Source organism: Acartia tonsa, chromosome 1 (genome assembly GCF_053477335.1).
Source record: "Acartia tonsa isolate MP-2025a chromosome 1, ASM5347733v1, whole genome shotgun sequence".
NCBI lineage: Eukaryota > Metazoa > Arthropoda > Copepoda > Calanoida > Acartiidae > Acartia > Acartia tonsa.
The window spans coordinates 40,263,002-40,286,582 of record NC_137260.1 but is presented as its reverse complement, the minus strand read 5'-3'; the positions used below and the strand labels follow the sequence as shown (position 1 = coordinate 40,286,582).

The 23,581-nt window shown below is 29.6% G+C and overlaps 1 protein-coding gene across 2 annotated transcripts in view; it reads right to left on the bottom strand.

Moving 5' to 3' along the window:
* Positions 1-23,581, bottom strand: part of LOC145319454 (uncharacterized) — a 453,173-nt gene that overhangs the window by 389,224 nt on the left and 40,368 nt on the right. The window contains exon 1 of one of the 2 annotated variants that reach the window (XM_080161601.1): positions 20,003-20,381. The exons of the other annotated variant lie outside the window; for it this stretch is intronic. The gene's annotated coding sequence lies outside the window, so the exon portion shown is untranslated. Of the gene's footprint in view, positions 1-20,002; positions 20,382-23,581 lie in introns of those variants that run through there. 2 annotated transcript variants of the gene reach the window in all.

Genomic DNA, 23,581 nt, shown 5'->3' with positions numbered 1-23,581 from the left:
TAAGATGAAAATAAGCTGTAATATGGCAACACTGGTATAAGCTACATATATTGATATACTATCAACATTGAACATGGTGAGATACAAAACTATAGTGGTAGCCAGGGATACGGAGATGAGACAATGATGGTTAAATTAATCAGCAAACCTTTCTCCCTCTGTTTATTTAAGAAACCAAAGGAATAAATCTAATAAGAATGTTTTTTTTTCATTATGCTACCTTAAATCCATGGATGGTAGCGTATAGGCATTGTTAGTATACAATATACCATCAATACAGGGATAAAGAAATATATACATTAATTATAAAAACCATTGTATCAGGTTTATAAGGGATAATACAATGCAAGATAAATTGATATACATTCAAATAATGGTAAGAAATACCCTATCTGTAGATTAAACATAAAGGTTAAAGAATTTTGTTAAGTTCTCTTACTGACGCCAGTTTATAGATAACTGACAAGTTATTTTTCATAGCATTTTTCTATCCCTATAACTTTAAACATGTCTGATAAGAATAAGATTTTGGGGAGGGGAGTAGGGGAATTTTGTAATGATATTATGGTCAAAAATATCGTTTTTACATTTATTATATCATTTGTTAGAAAGTTGCATTTTGTCAGCATGGTTTAATAATTGATTTATTGATAATGCCTAAGAATTACTTTTCATAGTTATTCTTAACTATTAAGGGACATCGAGGTCCAAATGGAAAAAACTTTTTTGGAAGCTTTTGTTGGTTTGCTGCTTGCCTAATACTCAGGGAATTAGAAAACATTGGACTGTTTATTACACTAGTCCCCAAAGTTTTATAATAGAGTTTTCTTATTCTTTGACTAAACAACTTTGGGACTTATGATGAATTTTGATTGGTTGGTTTATTAAGTTGAGTGTCTATACGTTTCAACCACTAATTGTAGTCTTATCCGTTAGATCCCTACCTAATACTTGTGCGAAACCCTCTAAAATTATAGAAGAGACGTTCTATCCGTTTGAAATCTTTCTATTTAATGGCTAAAAGATCTAAAAAATGACTGTTTCTAAACTTGAACTTGAAATGCCAATTTAAACATCACAAGAATAGATTAATCAATCAAAACTATTTTTGCCCAGAAGGTTTTTAATTTTTACAACTTCCTTCTGCTATTAAAACTTGGCTCAATCAATAAATTCTTAATTGAATTCATTTATTAGACAGAACTATTGTAAAAAATGCTTTTGTGATGAATTAAAAAGGCCAACTATGACCATAGGCAGTGCAACAACAATAGTTAACCAAATAGGTTAAATTTAATGAAACTATTTTTGCCCATTTAGATTTTTTTTTTGATAATTAAGAAAAATTAAGTTGATTCTTTCGATAACACATTAATTCAGGTTAAAAAGTTTTTTTACGTGTTTTTTAATCAGTGAGCAATTCTATTTATTTTTGCACACCTATTTTGCATACTAACACGCAATGGCTAAACTATGCCAGGTTTAGATGGTACCCTCTGCTGTTGTGTTATGCTTACATTTGTCATATAAGTCCAGCTATATACTTTTTTGTTATAGGAATGGCCTTAACCATATTATAGATAATTTTACTTTTTTTATAGCAAACACATAATTCCAGCTTTATGCCTTTTCAGTATAGGAATCAAGAATTATTTTTATTGCATAAACAATTAAGTCGCCAGCATAGAGTGTCCCTTTTTGCTTGAAGACATTGCAATTCTTGAATTTTGCACATTTTTTTCGCTGCCTTGGTTTTGAACAATACTCACATGAAGTTCAGCTTGGGCTAGTTACTGCTCACAAGGATAGAAACATTCAAGATTATAAGTAGCGCAGCAATAACAAGCAGAATTGACAAATGGCATAATATTTTTAGGGGGCAATATAATATAATCATTTTATTTTTTTTTTAAATCTACCCCTTTTTTAGAAGGATTGTCCATATTTTTGGTTGCTTTGCTCATAGTTTTGCTTATATGTAAAGCAAATATTCTTGACGACCTAACTATCTAAATCTTTAACTAAAATCGTGTGATACTAATCATGATAAATGGATGCGTTTGTTATTTTAGGTATATTTGCCATTATTATTTAGCAGGTTTTAGGTTATAATGATTGGCTAGGGTATGAAAAACAACACATAAGCAATAACCAAAAGAATATGTTTTTTTTAATCATTATTGCTAGGGTTTCCTTAATTTTTTGATATGTGATAGTATTCTACACTTGATCCCCAAAAGTTGCACATACTCATATTCATATCAAAACTAGGGCCACTCACTCTTTGTGCGCGCCAGCTCCGCAAAATAGTGTCCGCGTAAAACAAATAAAACTGTTTTTGCTGATTTTAACAAATTACAAAATTAGGTCGGTTTTACGAAATCATTGAAGAAAACAGACTTCGCTACTGAACTACTCCCGATATGGTTCTCCTTTACGGGATAGCTCCTCATAGGCCCTGTGCAGGTTTATGAATATTTCAATAATGACTATATAATTAAAGTTTTGTGATGATATGATAACAGGAAAAAAGACTTTACATGGTAGCAAAATGAAATATATTTCAAATCTATCTTTTACTATTTTTATAATTTAACCGTTTTATAGGGGATACTTTTGCAAAGTTAAATTCCTTAGAATTATCATCCTTATGCTTTATGCCTTGAGAATCAACAAAAAAAAGCGTATCACGAAAGCTATTTGAAATGTTGTGTGTGTTCGAATCAAGGTTGTTTTACTTAGTAGTCAGAGAATGGTTAATATACAAATATCTTTATTGTAATAATGATATTATGACTATTCCATTACAAGAATTTGGTCTAGTTGTATTGATACCTAGGGAGGGAGGGGACATTGGGCTGTTTATTACACAAGTCCCCATAGCATTATAATAAATATTTCGTATTTGTTGGCAAAACAATTTAAAATCCCTTAAAATCGCTGGTTAATTCCAGTATTGCATCGTCTTTTTTTGACACTATAATTAACACTCATAATGATATATAAATAATATGTCAGCTATCAACACTATAAATCACCATATAGTCGATAAAATAAACAACTTTTCACAAAGAAATCCTTGATTTATAATATGTACAGTAATGCTATCCTAAAGGCCCATTGCTTCAATATGAAAGCTATTAGTTATAGACGAGCACCTCGACTATTCATTTAATGAATCAACAAAAAAACTTAAGTATCAATATCATTATTGGAATAGCGTTATATTGTGAAAGTAATCAGCATTGATGTTGTTAGGCCTAAAGTCGACAAAACTATCATACATTCCTAACTTCCAGACGATGGATTAGAACCATTAAAACTACGTTGACATAATAACAGATCACCCTTTTATCTAACCACCCTCTAATCACGCGCCTGTATTAGTAGTTGTATGTCAACTGCAGTTTTCAATGCCCACGGAAATTAAAAAGGTCTAAATGACAGGCGGTGTTACACCCCCCCCCCTCCCCTCTTTTATTTCCTAACTTTTTTGTTGTTGTATTGCATTTGTACCATAAGTTTTAACTGCCTAATTCTTATTCATATTATTCTAGGATATTAAGATACACTTTATTTAAACAATAATTTTCAATTTATCTTGTTTCTCGTAGGATTGAAATAAGAAATATTAGTATGGTCGTTCTAAAAATGGATGTAGAAATTTTGTGGATATTATGACAGGGAAAAATTGTCGTCAATTTAGGTTGCTAACATGAACATATTCCATTAAGACTGGAGTAAATGGGGTAATGGGGGAGGGGGGACCTCTATTTTAGCCCGTTGCGAGTTTCACTTTATTGAACATAAATTCTGATGCAACATCCAAGTAATAATATATCCATTATCCTAAATCTAAACAAATTTTAGTTTTAAACTTATTTTTGGATGGTCAAATTGGACGGTTACAACTATAGCGACATTGGTATTTTGATCACAATAAAACAAATAAAATAGAATTTATTAGATTGGTTATAGAGGGGGAAAAGGTTCCGATCTAAAAATATAAATATTGATCTATATAGGTAGAGCAGCAATAACTAATTGACATCATTATTCTGTCAATAAATTCCATTTTATGACTATTTTTAATACTCTAGTTATATTGTTATCCAATGAAAACATTTAATCAATCATAAAACCAACATAAAGTCAACATTCCAACCCCCATAAAAAATCTAAATATTTTTACCATAAAAAGATATGTTTTTGGTGGTCTTTCCTCATTTTTGTCCTAAAAAGAATCCTAAAACTTTGATTAAACAAGACAGACAACGCTTTTAATAGTTATTTCTTTCATCGTATTACAAACGGCTTTCCGCGGATATAGAATGTAAAATTATAAGATTAAAACCAGTTTTTTTAGCCCCGAGATGCCGAAGGCACGGGCTAAAAAAGCTGGGTTTAATCTTATGATTGTACATTTCTATATTCGTAGAAAACTGGATATAATACGATGCTAGACATAGTTTTTTCGTATTGATGAGAACCGGTTCCTATCCACCGGATTCAAATGAATACGAGAAAATATATTAAAGTACGCCATAAAAATGTTCTGATTTGGGTGTGAAAAGTTAATGATAATGCAAAATTGAAACCAACTTTTTATTCTACTGATTAGCCGTTGGAGTTGAGGCCTAATTTAAAATTTATATTTCAAAACATTCTTATCATTTGCAGCTTTCATAATTCAAAGGGGATTTACTGTAGAAAATGTATTAGTATACTTTATAGCAGATAGGTTTACCTATTTTGGGCATAATTGTACGCCCATGTGGAGATAAGTATACCTAGAAATAGGTACATGACATGGTATAGTTAGGTATTTTAAAACTTTTAACTTTTAATAACATCATTTACAGTAAGGATTTGAAACCGGTTAATATCGGCTGGATTAGAACTTGTTCACAGTCATACTGAAAATCACTTAAAGCATCGCGCGTATTACAGACAATTTTCCTCGAACAACAAACTTAAAATAATTAAGTTAGTACCAGTTTTATTATTTTTCTTTTTAACATTCTTGTATGCTTTTTAAAACCTATTATCTATCTATCTTATTTATTGAATCTTTTTATGTTCGGTTCTACTGAAATTGATTTTCTTGCAAAAATTACTCGCTGCAATGTTTTGTTAATTTACTTATCAAAGGTGCTTAGATTTGTCTGAGACAGGAAAAGGGATAGAGCAAGTAAAGATAAACATAGTTTCTTTTGTATTTAAGTATTATATCCTTTTATATAAAGTAGTAAGTTTTTTTGCTTATCCAATAAGGTTTTTACTATGACTTAACCCGTTCAATTTTCCATTAAAAGAAGCTTCACATAGGTGAAGATATTAACAGACTTTAAAATTTTGAAATAAAAGTCTTGAGATGATCTTAGACTGCTTTCCTTCCCTATATGCTAGTTTTACAATAAGATAATTAAAAAAGTATGACAGAAGTTTTTCTTGCATTGTCATATCCCTTGTCCCTGTATGTCTAAGTCGACATGTAACACTTTTTATCCTCCTAATTCCATTACTAAATTGAAATGCTGTGTAAGTTGTGTTATTTAATGCCGCCTTGAAACTGGTTTTAACTTTTTGGAATATAGATTAGTTTATTAAATCAACTTTATGATTTTTTTTTCATTTTTGACAGGATGTAACCTTAAATGTGATAATGCTTAAAAATCATTTATTTGTATAACTTTTTTACTGTCAGATAGACGGACATATATGCATGCATAGTCTTTTATATGGATTTGCTTTGCTACAAATATACGAATTATGAAATATTTGGTCAAAATGTTTTAAAAGAATGATTCATTTGTTAAACGTTTAGTAAGTATTGTTGTATAAAAATGTCTGTATGTTTTTAGAAATATGTGTTTGTTTCAAATTTGATCATTGTCTATGATAGAGCCAAATTTTGTACACTACATATAATTTGAAATATAAAAGTCTTATAATAGATATTCAACGCATTAACAGGTTTCCGCAGATATTAAAATGAAAAATTATAAAACTGAAGCCAATTTTAAGGTTTTCATTTCAATATTCGTTTAAAATTGTCTGTAATACGATGCTTTACATGATTTTTCAGTAAGGCTGAGAACCGGTTCTAATTCAGCGGATATTAATCGGTTTCGAAGACATATTGCAAAATCGTTCTACTTTTAGAAGCAATATTTTAGATGTTATTTGCATTTGTACTTTTTTAAACTTGTGTACATTCTTGGACTACTAACTATCCATAATCTGAAATTCTTTAGGCTGCTTTGTTGTCTATTTTTCATCGCAGCAAAAATGGGAAATATTTTGATAAAATAATGGTTGACCTTAATGCTGAATATAACATGAATTTTCTATTAAAAGCGGGGATTGCAGGATGAGACAATGAAAGGTAGAATTTCTTAGTCCAAATTACAATTTTTCACCCCATTAGCATGAGAATAAAAGATGAAAGAGATGTATAATATACATTGTATATGTTTACACTCCGAACACAAAAAATAGGCCTATGTAATAAATATTTTAGAATACCTATCTGTTAGGTTAGTAGGTCCAAAACTATTACCTTTCAAATTAAATCATTCCTTTTAATTTAAGTTTTTATCATAGTATTTTGTTTTGTATATTACTCTTATTTTGAAGTCTAGTTTTCAAATTGATTAATTGATTATTTAATGATAATACATTTTTTCTAGTAGCACAGTGAACATATAACTGCGGTTTGTCCGTTTATGTATATTTTCCAAACCTAACCGCTTGACCGAAATGGTTCTCATTTACAGTGATACTTACCCCACCTCTCTTCTCTCAATTACCCCTAAAGGCCTCCAGGGGCATATCAGCTAGTATAACAATAAAGGAGGAAAATCATACAAAGCCACATGAGATAATATAATGACACCGTTTTGATAGATTTGTTTAGAGCTAGTTATACGTTACTCAACATTATTCATGGATTCTATACTATAAGTCTATAAACAGTATAAAAATAAGGAAAGTTATGTTTATTTGTAGCAAAGCAATTAAAAGCTAATATTAAATCTGACAAATATGAAAAAACCTTGTAATCATTGGCAGGTAATGTCAATAAAATTAAATACTTTCTATGATTATGCTCAACATACTTTGGCAAATCTATACTTCATGGACGGACATACAAACATTATCTAGTTGTAGTGTTGCTAGACTGTGAAATATGCAAGAACTTAGTTTACCATGCAAGAATTTTGACAGGTATTGTCACTAAACCCCAATATTTTCCAACCACTTAGTACCAAATCCTTGCAGGCTCTTGTTTCCATAAGACAAAGTGCACGCTAAAAAGGATGTAATTATTTTCAAAGTTTAAAAGGAGCTGTGTGTATTTTCTCATGGGGGTGTACATTTACTACCGCGAATATGACACATTTAAAAAACATCAGATATACATATTAATAAAACAACACTAATTGGCCCTTCCATTTTGTTATACTAGTATCATAAAATTGTCCTTATAATAGTTTTGCAGATCATGGAAAGAAAACGAATTAGCGGATTTCTTCGTATTTTCACAGTAGCTTTTCTTCTATTTCTAGCCCCTGCAAGAAACTCAAACCCTGCGTGGCAATTATTAACACTTATCTAACCTAACCTAACATAAAATAACCTGTCAAAAGCTACTGTGAAAATACGGCGAACCACACTTCTTCGTTTTCTTTCCATTATCCAGTTTTGCTGTGGAAATGAAGGAACACAACCCACGGGGCCAGGTAAGGCAAAGTTCATGCGAAATGGCAGAGATCGCTACATTTAATATTAGTTCTAGTATTATGAACCAGGGGTAGGGGGCGGGGGAGTTGGTATTAACAATTTACATATCTTTTTCCTTCAATAATAACTACCATAATATGGAGAAAAAAAATTTAATCTTTCATTCAACGTCTTTTCTCTTTCTCCATGAATATGTATAAAGTATGAACTAATTTATTAGAAATGAAAAATGCATTTATATCTACTTACACAAAAATTTACAAAGAATATGAAAAATGTGTTTTATTATTTCATTTTTTAGAGTAAAAAAGTATAAGATGCTAAAATTGCATTTATTTAATAAAAATAACGTAATTTAAATGAGGTTATATTTTAATAAAACTGTAAAAAATAGTTGCGGGAAAGGATGTTAAGTAGTAAACTACATACATACAATTTGGGCATTGTTAAGATTTTTATTTTTATAACCAAGCTGTTTGTGTAAAGATTTGATAAAGTTAGGAAATTGCTTTGATTCTAATAAATAGTTATTTATCCCATCGTATTATAGAAAGATTTCCAGGGATATTAAATTTAAAAATCATAAGAGTAAAATAAATTTTGTTAATCCCAAAGTGCTAAAGCCCGGTCTAACAAAACTGGTACCTACTCTATTTGTGATTTTTATTTTAATATTCGAGGAAAATTAAACTGGCCTATAAATTTCATTCTTCTGTTAAGAACAAAATAATAATTAAGCCTAATATTGAGACAAAGATCGCCATAAGCAATTCTGCCTTATAACCTATATGCATTGTTTGAAAATAAGTATAAGAAGTATTTATATCTTAATTATAAACCCATCAAACCTAGGACCCTTTTGTTAATAACTTTTTGTTGTCCTTAATAAAGTACATTCAATTCCGTTAAATATTTACAAAAAGACACAGTAGTATGTTGTATTATAGGAAGATATAAATCATAACATAATATTTCATTAGGGGAGTTAATAAAATAGGAAAGGACAGTTTATGTTGAATAATGTGCGGTTGTAATGATTTGCTAATGTGAAACTTAAGCGGTTGTGATTTCACATTGTTTTTAATAACTTCACTCTTATATTCAAAGACCTCAATAAAACATAATTTATATGAAAAGAATGAAAGAATATAAAAAGTTAAGCAACTTTTAAACCATGAAAAAATACATGTAAATCCTAATTAAACTTTTATAAAATAATTATTAAATAATTTAATAAACATTTTTTAAAAAATGTTTATTTTTGTAGGCTTTAAATACAGTTAAACAAATAAAAACTACCAAGAGATAAAACCAAAAAAAGATACGAAATGAAACGTGCTTTAAAGACATTTAATTTAATAATATCATTACGCTATGCAAACAAGAAAGTGTTAAAAGTAGCACAGCAATATTGGTAAAAAAGTGTCGAAATTATAATTAGAATAAATAGGATGTGTGTCTTTACGCCTGTATGTTTGGCTGTTTTTATCTCTAAAACCCTTATATAGAAAGGATTCTCCTTTTTAGAGGAGCACTGCATATGTTCTAGATATAAATATGGTAATAAAGATATGGTTTAGAAGAGGGTTTATTCCCCCCCATCGAAAAAAAGAAGAATTAATAATTAAGAAATTTACATTACAATGACGCAACTACTAACACAGTAAAAGTTTATAATTGCAGAAAAGCTGCACTTACTGAACAAAGCTTTTGATTTTAATTGCATTCTTTTGGGTTGCACTGTATTTTTATTGCACCCTGGATGAACAAATAAAAATATCGTTAGTGTTGATTAGCATTTAAAATTGCATTTAAAACGATGCTAGGATTGCAATATGATATCCAAAACAAAGATTAATAGTAGTGCAGCTACTATACAATTAGTTTCTATCAATGCATCACTTTTTATTCAGAGATACATATATCTAGCTTGAAAAGAAATAATATATCTTACGAATATTTCCTAAAAATTAAGAATTTAGTCCAATTGACTAAAACTGTTTCTCTTTTAATTCTGAAACTTGTAAATAGTAAGTTGTTAGTATTGCCCTATTTATTAATATTATTGTTCTTGTTCAAAAATAGGTTTTACTTTAAAGTTGAAATATGTCTAACCTACCAAAACTTTATGATGACAAAACCTGCTATTTGTAACTAATGTGAAGTGAATAAAAATGAAAATAATGGTTTAGTAAAAAAGAGAAAATATTTTCTACAAAGTAAATACCACATTTTTGACGCTAAATATTCTTTTTAGAATGGCCACTCAAGTGAATTTAAGTTTGGGATGTTTATACAATTGAGTTACCGTTGTTTTTTAGCTTGTAAATTTGAGCTTTTTACCAACAACATGAAAATTACACTAGAACCCAAAGAATAATTTGTTGGCTCAAAAACTGTGTGTACTTTTATTGAGTTTTTGATTGGTTGTACCAAAGTAGTAGTGTCAAAACTTTTCAATAAATCATAACAATATAAGGAGTAATTTTGTTTATCATCATTTGGGTGTATTCCATATTTATAGTCCATTGCCTTGTCTCTTAAGATCTCTTATTTTGTAACAAAATTTGCTGTATTGTCCTACAATGTCCAAAATTCTATGAAAAATTAGACTCAAGTTATTTTTGATTCAAGTAAGAGTGGGACAGAGACAAACATATTTTAATCATTTAATGTTGTTGTTAAATTTAACTTTATGTAACTTTGTCTCCTATAATTCAGATAATGTGAAAGAAATTGGGCAAAAACCAGGGATTAAAATTATTGTTTAAAAAGATTGGAACTTCATATGAACCAACCAATCAAAATTCAAGAAAAGTACCAAAGGTTTTGGAGCCAACGGATAAAATATGGCAAAAAATGGTAACAGTGTAATTTACAATACCCAACGTCCCCTCCCCCCTAGTAAAAATACAAACATAACTAGATTAAAATTACAGAATTTCTATTCCTAATTCAAGTAGGTTGCATGGATGTTAAAATCTTTTAACGATTTTCTTTCTAGAAAATTTACAATGGTAGGGACTCAATAAAAAAAGTTTTTTTTATTCAATTCGTTGAAATTTTAGGAACATGATATAAAATTTGTCTATTTTAGTATTTTCTTTTCTAAAAAGTAATAAAAGGATTTAGGATTTCAGTTTATAACATTTAAAAAAAAAATAAGATTTAAGCAATATAAATTAAAAGGTAAAATGTAAGTGTAAAGGAGCAAAGAGCCCTCCCTCTCTCATATTAAAATCGATGAGGGGGCATCTTTTTCTATTGGTATAAACCCCTTGCTGAGTTTCTAAACCTGCAGGCTATTACCCTTAATCCAACCTAACCTAAGGAACCACAAAATTGCCCACACTACCTTGATAATATGAAAAAATCAAGAGCTACAACAGACAGACAAAACCTAAATGAATAGTTGCAGAGTAGCTGCGAAACTAAAAAAAGCAAAATGATTTGAATTTAAATCTTCAAACATCTGACAGCTGAAGCTAATCAGGGATCCAGGGATAAAACAATGAGCGATAAATTCCCTCCGATTATTGTGTATAAAGTTCTGCCTATTGTTGATAATCTGGAGAACGAAAGGGTTGTAGATTAATTAAATCTTCATTGTCCGCCTCATCCCTAGCCCTGTTTGTTAAGATGATGAGGCTAAAAATAATTTTAATAATAGATACTATTATTTGAATGTTGCACCAGATTTTCATTTGCTCTCGCGGCTGGCTAAAATAAAGATAACCTCCATCTACCTTCTTAACACCATCCCTTCCCCTCGTTCTGGATGAACGAATTAACCAATAATTGAGATCAAAATTAATTGAAGACAGAGTTTCCCCTGTCAATATATCCACGTATTCTATATCCATTATATATTTTAGTTTATCTAACAAATGAAAAGTAAATATTGATTTTATTTAATCTTATTTTATCATGCAACGTTTGGAATTTATCTTTCATTTCCTTGTTACATCTTTTAAGTCATCTTTTAGACCATAAACATGATTAATTTTATCCATAAGAAGCACAGCAATAATAAGTTACTTGTAAAATAAGAAGAACAGTAAAGTATTTACAATTAAATGCTAAAGATTTTTAAAAATATTTTTTCTTGATGAAATTTAAGCTTTAAATTAAATTAATAAAGCAAAACAAATTTATTAGGAATTTTACAAGGGGGATTTGGTCAATATTAATAAAAACACCAAAGCCTTAATAATGTATTAAATTGATTAAAACCGCTAAATAAAACTGTCCTTCTTTATATAGGCTATTTCAATAATAGCTTCCTTATTTGATGCTATGATGGTAAATTAAGGTTCTAATAGAACATTTAGGTTTAATAAGCATAACTTTATAATACACTATGCGTATTAAAAATATTCTTTACTTTAAAGTTGGTCAATAAATATTTTTACAGACAATGTCTTAAATGTAAATAAAGATAGGTTGATTGCAGGGAAAGAGGAGCCATTGGGCTGTTTATTACATTATTCCCTAAATTTTTATAATAATGTTTTCTTATTCGTTGGCTTAAGACCTTTGGGGACTTTTATTGAATTTTGATTGTTTAGTTCATTAAGTCAATAGTCCAAACTTTCAACCACTGATTGTAATCTTCAGAAAGGGTAGTTTTGTGTATCATTATTGGGGATATATACATCAATTTATCGACCATTTGTCTTATCCCTTTAGATTCCTGGGTTGATTGGTATTTTAACTTAAAACTTAAATTACAACTTTTGATAATATTGTCCTTTGCTCATCTAGGAAAGGCCAAAACCCGCATATACGCAGATTAACCTTATGCAATGTGCGTACAGTATTGTTGCTGCGACGTACATACGCTACAGCACAAAGTATAGAATAGCAACAGCATAATAAAAAAATTTAATTATATGCATTGAATTACTTTAACTACAAACTTATTTTTAATGCCTAAAAATAATTAAGCTTACACTCTTATGTTTCTTGTCATTGAGGTACTTTTAGACTTTTTTCTCTCAAACATACCAGAAGACTAGGGTCAAATCAGCAAGTATTAAACTAAAAATTATTTTGTTGTTTTGTAAGACAATCGACTCTTGGTGGCTTAAATTGGCAATGTCATTTCTGGTATGTACATATGAATATCATTTGCTGATGATCAATAACCAACACTACACTTTAGTATCTTTATGATAATTATGATTCCATGTTGTTGGTCATCATCATATGTACATTTTATAAAGCCTTTATTATATTTATTACAAAGTTAAGGAAAAGAAAAATCTACAAATTATTGGATCCAAAAATTGATCATCATATACAATTATTAAAGCTATTCATATGCTTTACATTTGAATTTCTTATGTTCAGGGGGGTAGATTATGAAATTTAATGACTGTTCCTGCCTATTATTACAAGCAAAAATAAAAAAAATGACGTTAGGTAGAAAGTCAATACAAAATTTTTTCTATTTTTGGACGTGTTACTATAGGCCCAATTTATGGATTGTTCATCTAACACTAAATATTTACTATCTTATCCTATTATTTTATCAACTTTTTTTCCTTTGCAAAAAATGTTCTAAATCAATGTGTGTTAATTAATAAAAAGAATGTTTGAAATCAATGCATGCTATTCAAAAGAATGAGGATAGCAACACATATTGTTCAGTTAATACAGCAAAAAATTATAGAGTAGATTCGCTAATATAGATACATGAATTTAACAAGGGACTAATAATGAATATTTTCAAGATTCTTTAGTGTGAAAAATTGTATTTTGTAGCTAATCATTTAGACTAAGAAAAAGTTTTATTTTTTTCCTATTATACCCATTAGATAAAAGTTGGAATTTTATCATGGGTTTGTAAAAATATCTTCTGTTATAGGTCAACCTATGAAATGTTTTATTTGAACAAAGGTGCACCTAAAAATATTTCCTTTAATATACTTTTTTTGTTAGAACTCTTTTAATAGTGAGTATGCAATATTAACTATTCTTACACTTACATTGGAAAAAGGAATGGTTAAACAGGAAATAACTATCTCGTTTGATCTAAGCATTAAAGTTCTAGATTTTAAAACGCCGTTAGTTAACAAGAAGTAAACTTTAGACAAACAATTTTCGCTGAAAGGACATAATCTAAATTCTTAAAAATTTGAGAAAAAATGTACAGTAGATATTTCCTATTTTTAATTTTTAGGCTATTTTATCCTGCATTTATCTCAACATTTATACCAAGTAAAATAATCATTTTAAAAGTCAATAAATTGCACAATTACCGTACTAACACAAGCTATCAGAGGCAGAAATTATGATGTAATTCATCAACATTTAATAACATTAAAATCCGCCAAAAAGCAAGTAAGAGCATCATCAATCAAATCGGGGACTTGAAAAAGCAACAGCTCAACAATGATGCACTTGAATATAAGAAGTTGATCTTGGCTGTTGGCTGTTGGTAGTGTTATTGATTGAAAGGTTGGGATATTAATAGTGCAACAATTTCAATTAACAACGTTTTTGTTCAAAATAGTAAATAATATTAGGGAGGAAGGGGACATTGGGCTGTTTATTACACTAGTCCCAGAAGTTTCATAGTAACACTTTCTTATTCGTTGGCTTAACAACAATGGTGAATTTTAATTGGTTGGTGCATTTAGTTGAGTGTCTAAACACGTAAACCACTAATTGTGATCTACAGAAATAGTAATTTTGTGTATCATAATTGGGGATGTACATAAATTTAACGGCCATTGTCATATCCCTTTAGATATATAACATAATATAATGTTAAAATAAAAAAAGAATTTAGGAACGGACAAACAACCCCTAGCTAAAGAATATCTACACTTTTCCAAATACAATAAAGGAATGAAAAATAAGGGGAATAAAGCACCTATTTACATTTTAAATTATGACCACTTAGTTATCAAAGCATCTACACTAACACACAAATCTAGGGGGGGGGGGGAGGGAGACAATGACAATAAATCTACAACGTTTTTCCCAAATAGTTATCCAGCTACCAACGAGATAACTTACAAAAACGACTTTGTGGGGATGAATGTTTATCTCACATTGTTCCATCCCTGATTCCCTGTAAAAATCTACTAAACACAGAATGATATATAGCAGAATTATAAAACTAAAAACTTTAGAAACATAGATCATTCAAATAAAAAGCTGGTTTTGAATGAATCAATGAATCAAAGGAGTATTAAACATAAAGCACCTTTGATTATCATTTGTTTATCAATAAAAAATCATTTTAGTTAGCTGATTAAGTACATTTTAAGCAAAGTTTTAAATATATCAAATAAATTAACAAGGAACTTTTAAGACTCATTTTTGTTTTTCAGTATTTTTATACATGTTCCTAAAAAGCTCAAGAAAAAAAAGGTCCATTTATTTGTAATGAAAATGAATGCTTATGGGATGGAAGTTTAGACAGCATCCCACCTGCATTTTACTCCCGGACAATCTATAAATCACCAACCCACATTCTCCAACCCCCCCCCCCCCCAAAAAAAAAAAAAAGTTTTTTTTCTCTCACTACAATATATCTCAATGATCTCAATAGAACCCAAAAGTTGGAAAAAATAACAGAATTTATATATTAGACTATTATATCGTTATTCATTTATCGACACACCGTCATAAGAGCTGATATTTATAATAACAGTGTTACTAACATAAAGCAAATAACGCTTATCTAATAATGAGGGAAGTTGAATATTTTATTTACAGGTAAATATATTTATTAACTTTTAAGTGAAAAATCCTCGAGTTTTTGTTTTGTCACCATTTATAACCATTTTGTATTCCTTTTGCTATGTAAAAAGCAAATTTTAGACTCTGATTATTTAAAAGATAAATCTTTGAAGTTGAATGAAATTTTTGTTTTTTAAAATATTTTCTTTTATCGTAGATACTCATAAGATAGTATGTCCGTACATCGTTAATTAAAGTAAAATAAATGTTTCATATTTTATCATTTGTAGAGTAGCTTCGCTACTAATAGCAATCTATTTATCTACCAAGCTAAATATACTAAACACTGAATATGAGCGCATCATTAATTCTAAACTAAAATGAATGCTTTTAGGAATGTGTATTAATATGTCATAGAACAAGGATGACAACATCCATAAAAGCGAAGCACTGAAACGGTAGGACAAACGGACATTAACACTTGTACAGTGTCAGAACTGAATAATCATAATATGAATGTATAAGAGTCAAAGCAAAATTGTAAGTAAATTTGTTGAAAAACTGCTTGATTCAGGATAATGTTTATGGACATACTAACATTTTTAGGACTTGATTATAGAGTTGCTTCGCTGATTACATTATACTTTGTTGTCTTAGGAATCAATATACCAAAAATCAGATCAATCGGATGATTAGATCACATAAAAATTTGTTGTTAAAAAAGTAAAAAAACAACATGTTTAAAATGGACGTACGGACATTTTGGTGATGATTATAGAGTTGCTACGCTTTCTAAATCGTACCTAACTACTAAAGGAATCACCATGCAAAATTTGAAATCGATAGGACAATTCTAACATGCCTAAATTAACGAAAAAAGCTATCCGTTACGGACGTACGGACGGACCGACCCTAATTATAGAAAAGCTTCGCTTTTAAAAAGAAATAAATATGTTAGTTATACATAATCAAGAACAATCTAACTCATAAATAGCCAAGCAAATCAAAAGTAACAAGTTTAACGAGAGAAAAAACAACAGCAAACTGCTATAAAGTTAAAATATATTGTGTTAGAACTAAAACAAGGATCTCAAGGGGTAAGACAATGAAGGATAGAAAGTAGATGTACATTTTTAATGATGATAAACAAAATTACCACTTCTGTAGATGAAAAGTATTGGTTGATACATTGCTAGTTTTAACAAACAAATCAAGATATGATGAAAGTGCCCAATTTTAATAAGCTAACGAAAGAGGTATCGTAAAAATAACCTTTGGGTGCCATTATACTTTAATCTTTATCATTGTTTTATACAAAAAGTAAAGACTATTCTTAAATCTTTCTAAAACCCAGCATCCTATCGCAATATATAATGATTTGTTGGAGCAATCTAATATATATTTATAGCAACAACTATTACATTATATCGCTATACAAATCAACAATAATGATTTTGGTGATTTATGATTACAATTTTTAAATCAACTTTTATGCTCTCAACAAGGGCAGTTATGTTAACAAGTAGCTGAGCAAACAAAGAAGCTATTTGGGAGATATTGTCCATAAATCACAAGTTCTAATACTTAATTATTCTGAGTAATTACTATTTTGAATATTTCAAAATCCATCAATAAGAAAGAAAGTTAAAGAAACAACACTTAATAGAGATGTAGAATAAAAGATTTTGTTTAAAAACTCAAATAAGCTTATCTTTAACGACTTTTAAAATGGTATTAAATTCAAACACAAAGCTTAATATGGTAAAAAACACAAATTGATAAATGTTTCTTATTCGAGTAAGGGATAGATAGTTAAATATAGTATATTATAAAAAAAATTGTTTGTTCGTTGAGAAACGAGACATTACTAACTAACAAACTGATTCTGAGGGATGGTTTAAGGTTATTTTGATACTACTTGCATGGTAGTAGTTTATAGCTTTTTTTCTACCCTGTCTCATTCGCCACTAGTCAATTATAAACCCTTAATTTCCTGAATTAACTTTTGAAAATGTTGAGTTATAAGGTAAATGAGATTATGCCTATAAAAGAATTTGAAACATATGTTTTTCAGGCCTCATTTAGAGTAAGGTGTAAGTTTGCATACAAACAACACAATCTTTAATGCTATTATTGGTACTACTTCCAAGAAACAATTATTATCCAAGAAAATATTTGAATTTGTTAAGGGATATGACAATGGACGATACATTGTATGTACATCATTATTGTTGATATAAAAATTACCCATTCTGTAGATTACAGTTATTGGTTAAAATTTGGACACTGCTCGTTTGATTCTACCATTCAATAGTTTTAGGGCTACAAATAGGGAAACGTGTTTATAAAACTTTGGGTACTAGTATAATTTACATACTTGCTAATTTGATACAGGAAATATGCAGCAATGTTTAAACACTCGTTATGTTTACATTGATGAGTTTACATAGCCTGGTGATTAAGGATACATTTTAGAACATTTATACATTACATCCAAATATTATTAGAAGCTAAAGTTTGTATGGCTTTCTGTTTTTCTACATAGTCTATTAATTAAGGGTAGATTCGATACTTTTTTAAACTTATAAATTGATATTAAATGTATTGTGAATTAGAAAATTAAGGATACAAAACATTAGTGAAGATTAATTTAACTACTTTTAAAAGAGTATCAACTCTACAATTATCACTGAAAAATAAAACGAATCCACTAAAAATGCTAAAATTAAATTAATTTGATTCTTTGAAAATTTTATTCCTAAGCATAGCTACATCCAACAAAAAGTTACTTAACGCTACTACTCTAGAAGAATGTATTTTAATGGTTTTACATGAACGTGTTGTCTACCTAGGTGATTAGAGGATTTGCCTTAGTGTAAATATTAATCTAAACATCAATCTGAAAAGCTGCTTTGCTAAATTTAAATCTTTTAACAAGGACGACGTATTTGCAAAAAAAAGATTAGTATAAATTAATCTTTGAAATTAGCTGTTTTGTGCTGGTATAATATCAATATAAGACCATAGTCGTAAAATAAGGATATATTACGACTATAATATAAGATTCGATGCATAATTATTTGGATGTTGCAACTGATTTTCATATATTTAAAAAAAACTTCCAGTTGGCTTAAATATCGATACTTCTCATCCAGCCCCTTTTCCCCATTTATTCCCCTCCTATTGTATGAACGATCTGACTAATAAATGATGACCATAATATAAGCAACAAAAATTGAAAAACGAATTTCCCCTGACAATATATCAATTATTATAAAATGCAGTTTGATTATGATTTTTGATCGACCTAATGTCAAATTAAATACCAGACTTCTTCACTAGTCATACTCATGGAGATCAATTTATGCAACATTGTCCTTTCCCTTTCTACAAGAAAATTTACATTTTAAAAATTCCATACATATCACGTAATAATTTGGATTTCAAATGGTATCAAAATATCAGCGTTTAATGGTTAGCTAAATTCTATGTTAAATTAATAGACGTCCAAGTGAGGGTAAAGGGTTGGTCACCCCCTCTCCCCCAAACCTTTAAAAGCCCTCATTTAAATTTTACCCAATTCAGAATAAAAAGCTTGGGCGTTCCTGGTTAAATCACAAATTTATGTCGACATCCAAGTTTTATGGTTTATCTTTTCAATATGAGATCTATATTGACTTATCATAAACCTAATTATGACAATATATATCTTGAGTTGTTACAATATCAGCAAAATTACTTATCTATTTATCTAATGAAATATTTGATATTTCTTGTGCCCAATTATCACTTTCTCAATTGCTATATCAAATCTATATCATTTACAAGTAATTATTCAGAGGACAGTCATAAAGACTGCTCTATATTATGTATCTATCTAAGTAATAACGCTATTCAAATAATGGTTATCAAAGTTAAAAAGAAATATAGAGATTTTAAGAAAAAAAAGAATCTAATTGTTTTTAGCTATTTATGATATCTTACGTAACAATAATATAGACAAGCAGATATTACACCTTATTTAGTTTATGTTCTAAAGGAAATAAGAACAATAACATAAACATAACCTCCTCTAAATTCAATGGATCTATATCTATGTGAAACGATAATTAATTTTATTTTTTTTGTAGTAAAATTGTAAAAATCTACTAAAATGTTAAAATTGGCGGGTAAAACCAAATAATTTCGCGGATTTTTTAAATTAAAATTTCAATATAAAGAGTTTCTCTTTTTGCGGGGGATTTGGAGTTTGAGAGATATGACACCAATATGCCATGATAGACATCAATACGAGAGTTATGAATAAATTACCAAGGTGTTAGCGCCCCATATATCCCCCCCATCAATGATGGTAGTGACATATTTTCACCAAAATCTATCCAATAAGACATGATTTCCCCCCCGGGAGATTTCGCCACGGTGGGGGGGAAAATTTGTTCCATATTGGCCCTGATGATGAAAGGGGAAGGGCGGATGAGTGGTCGTGGATTGATGGGGGGAAATTATAACCATTCAAAACTTTAAAACTGAAAAATTATGATGATTTCATTTCTCAAAATACCTCGCTTTAACAAACTTTCTTGATTATAACTTTTTATTAACCTTGAAGTCACAATAAAATTAGTTATTTCACTTTATAAAAACACTCTTTTATTATAACTTTATGTATAATTTTTATAAACAATCACTGTTTGTAGTCTCCTCCTTAGAAGAAGATTTGAACACGACTGTTGGTTAAGAATGAGCGCCTTGGGTACCTACACACACACACACTCACACACCTTTAGGGAGAAGAGGAGTGAAAAATAAGAATGGGGGCCAGTGTAGTCAACTCGTAAGAACAGCTTTTAACATCCTAAAAATACGCCGGGGGGAAATAATAATAAGAAGAGAGAGGGAAAAAAGAATAATGTCTGAAAAAAAGAAAGAAACTAAGAGAGAGAGATAATAACTAAAATTACCCCTAGTTTTATAGTACACTTTTGAATCATACAGTTCGCGGGAAGAAAAAATGAGTAGGATTCTAAATTGGCTGCAAAAAGATGTAAAAGATTGGGAGAAAGGGAGACAGAAGGCTAATAAGCAGAGACAACGGGATGGAAAAGCAGATAGTAAAGAGAAAATTATTTTGCTGTTAAAGTTCTTTTAAATGACTTGATATTAAAAATATTATAACCCTTTCTAAAATGTTATAAATTTCAGCATAGGTTAATGTTACTCTAATTGATTCTTGCCATCCTATAACATAAAGTAGTGAGGTTTTTTCGTCTGAAGCGTAAGATCTCAATAACTACGGAACTGATAGGGTTCTCAATTTTAAGTAAGATTCACATAGGTCCAGTGATAGTTTAAGACTGTTTCATTTTATATTAAAGTCTTGGAATTGGTTTATGCTTTTGTTATTGCCCTTATAAATAAGGAACCCTAGATGCTAGGGGCACAATCGCTAGTTTAGATAAACTTAGCCTAGTGTCTTCATTATTTACATGTTCCATTTTTTCCACATCTAAAACTAACATTTTGAAATTCTGATTTATCATTATATCTATGATAATAAACGAATAATATAGATAGAAAGATAAAAGGTAGAAAGAGCACGTCTGACGCATTTGCGTCAGGGATTTAGGGATAAGACAATGGATATAAAACATTAGATTATCTACAATACTCTCATTATTTACCATTAACCAGTTTTAGGTAAATTTTCAGACAAAAAATGAGGGAGGTAGTAGGAAATTAATTTGCCAACTGTTCCATCTCTAAATTTGTGTGAAACTTAATTCATTGACCATTGCCTCATCCCTATATCCTTGTGTACAATATATCTGATAATATGAAAGGGTTGGTCCATACTCTATGGATGGGTAGATAACAAAGGTGTTAAATGCTCCAAATAAAACAGTTAGGGAGTTGAATCCATTTTTATAGAAGCAGAAATATAATCTATAATTATGGTTTGGACCCTCTAAAACTGTAATCTACCCTTCCACTTTCCCCTCTCTTGGTGAAGATATCTTCAACGCCGCTACGATTTTTGAAATGTAAGATTCTACTTTCCCTTCTCTTGGTGAAGATATCTTCAACGCCGATACGATTTTTAAAATGTAAGATTCCACTTTCCCCTCTCTTGGTGAAGATATCTTCAACGCCTATACGATTTTTGAAATTTAAGATTCCACTTTTGCCTCTCTTGGTGAAGATATCTTCAACAAGAGAGACAAAAGTGGAATCTTATATTTCAAAAATCGTATCGGCGTTGAAGATATCTTCACCAAGAGAGGGGAAAGCGGAAGGGTAGATTACAGTTTTAGAGGGTCCAAACCATAATCAAAGATTATATTTCTGCTTCTATAAAAATGGATTCAACTCCCTAACTGTAAAAGCAAAACTAGAATAATAATCAGACAAAACTTGCGCAGCTAAGTTTACAATTAAAATATGTATGACCAACGGCTTAAATAATCACTCTTCAAGTTAAGGGAAGCTTGGTATATAAAAGTAATATGATCTCTGTGTGTCTGTCTGTGGCGAAGAATCTTGTAACTCACTGTATCCTTTACAGTATAGATTTTCAAAATTCTTAGGAAGGTTAACTAAAGCAAATTATAGAGTAACTTAATCACATAAAACTTGCCAATATGCTTTAAATTAAATCTTTATTTATCAAAAGTGACTTACATACAGACACTAATAATTCTCGAGTGGCTTGACCACTAAAATTTAAAAATGAAAGCATCGCATGTTTGCTACAAAATTGAGGCACTTACTAGGAAACACCTTTTTACATTAAATATTTTAAGACATAATACAAACAAGCGTATTTCCAGAGAGGAAAGGGAAATTGGACTGTTAATTACAGTAGTACCCAAAGTTTATAAAGAACTTTGGGAACTTTTGTTTAATTTTGAATGGTTGGTTCATCAAGTTGAGTTTCCAAATGTTTCGAACAAGAGTTTCAATCTACAGAAGGAGAAATTTAGCCTTTTATCATCAACACTAAATTATTTGCCATTGTCTTTTCCCTTAAACTCCTTGCATTTCTTAGGTGAATTTGAAAAAATCTTAATTATTACTATAAATAGTTAGAAAATTCAGGTTACTGTTCAAGCCGTTTAAGATAACTTAAGATAAATATAAAGATATACTAATTTATTTCTATTTAATATTTATTATCAAATACAATTTACTTAAAAACAACAAATTTACTTTAACGATACATAAAACGGTATCGCAAATTTTTCGAAGGTTTAAAAAATAGTCAATCTATTATACAAATTAGCACAAAATTAGGCTTAGCAGACAAGATTTTTTTCTTGTGATTTTTCATTTTGACATCCGCGGAAATCTGTATACCATTCGATGCGCTGATTAACTCATATAAATTTAGCTTATTTTCAACTTGAGTATATTATTTGTGTATTCAAAGTACGACACAGGAGGATAAAAGCAGAATCATAAATCAAAGAGAAAATAATCTTCCTTAACAGGGAGGGAGATATAGAGTCTTTAAAAATATAATAGCATTACATTTAGGCAAATATGACAATAGTGTCCATGTCCAAATATAGTGAAGCAATGACATTATTTTATCTTTAAAATGACAATAAAAAAGTTGATGGTAAGTATTTTAATAAATCATAAAGTTATAATTTCTAATGAATTGCTTTTCTTGATAGTTTTTAAAAATTCTATTAATAAATTTATAAGTATAGATGTATAAATCAGGCAACTACCTGGCCCGTCTGCTAGCAAATTGCTATCTGTTCTTTTATAGGGACTCGGCTGTTTACATTTCAGATGCTATTAGCTGATACCCAAAACCCAATACAAAATTGGGACAGGGTCTCCGCCTCTGGATAGAGATACTTATAGCTCATGCCCCCTCTAAATACAATAACTACACTCCCTACAATAAAGTTATGTCTGTCTGGTTCTACAACTTGCAAGCAGATTATTTGTCCTTGTCCATAAAGGTCCCATGGAAAACTGTTTTATGTCATCAAGTAGTTCAAGATATGAATTGCGACGGCACGACATCGATGTCTTTGTGCTTTGGTTCCCGGTATATTTGTTTATTTAAAATCACAATTGGTTCCGTCTTTATTCAAGCATATTTTGTTGTGATATTTCTAAATTATTT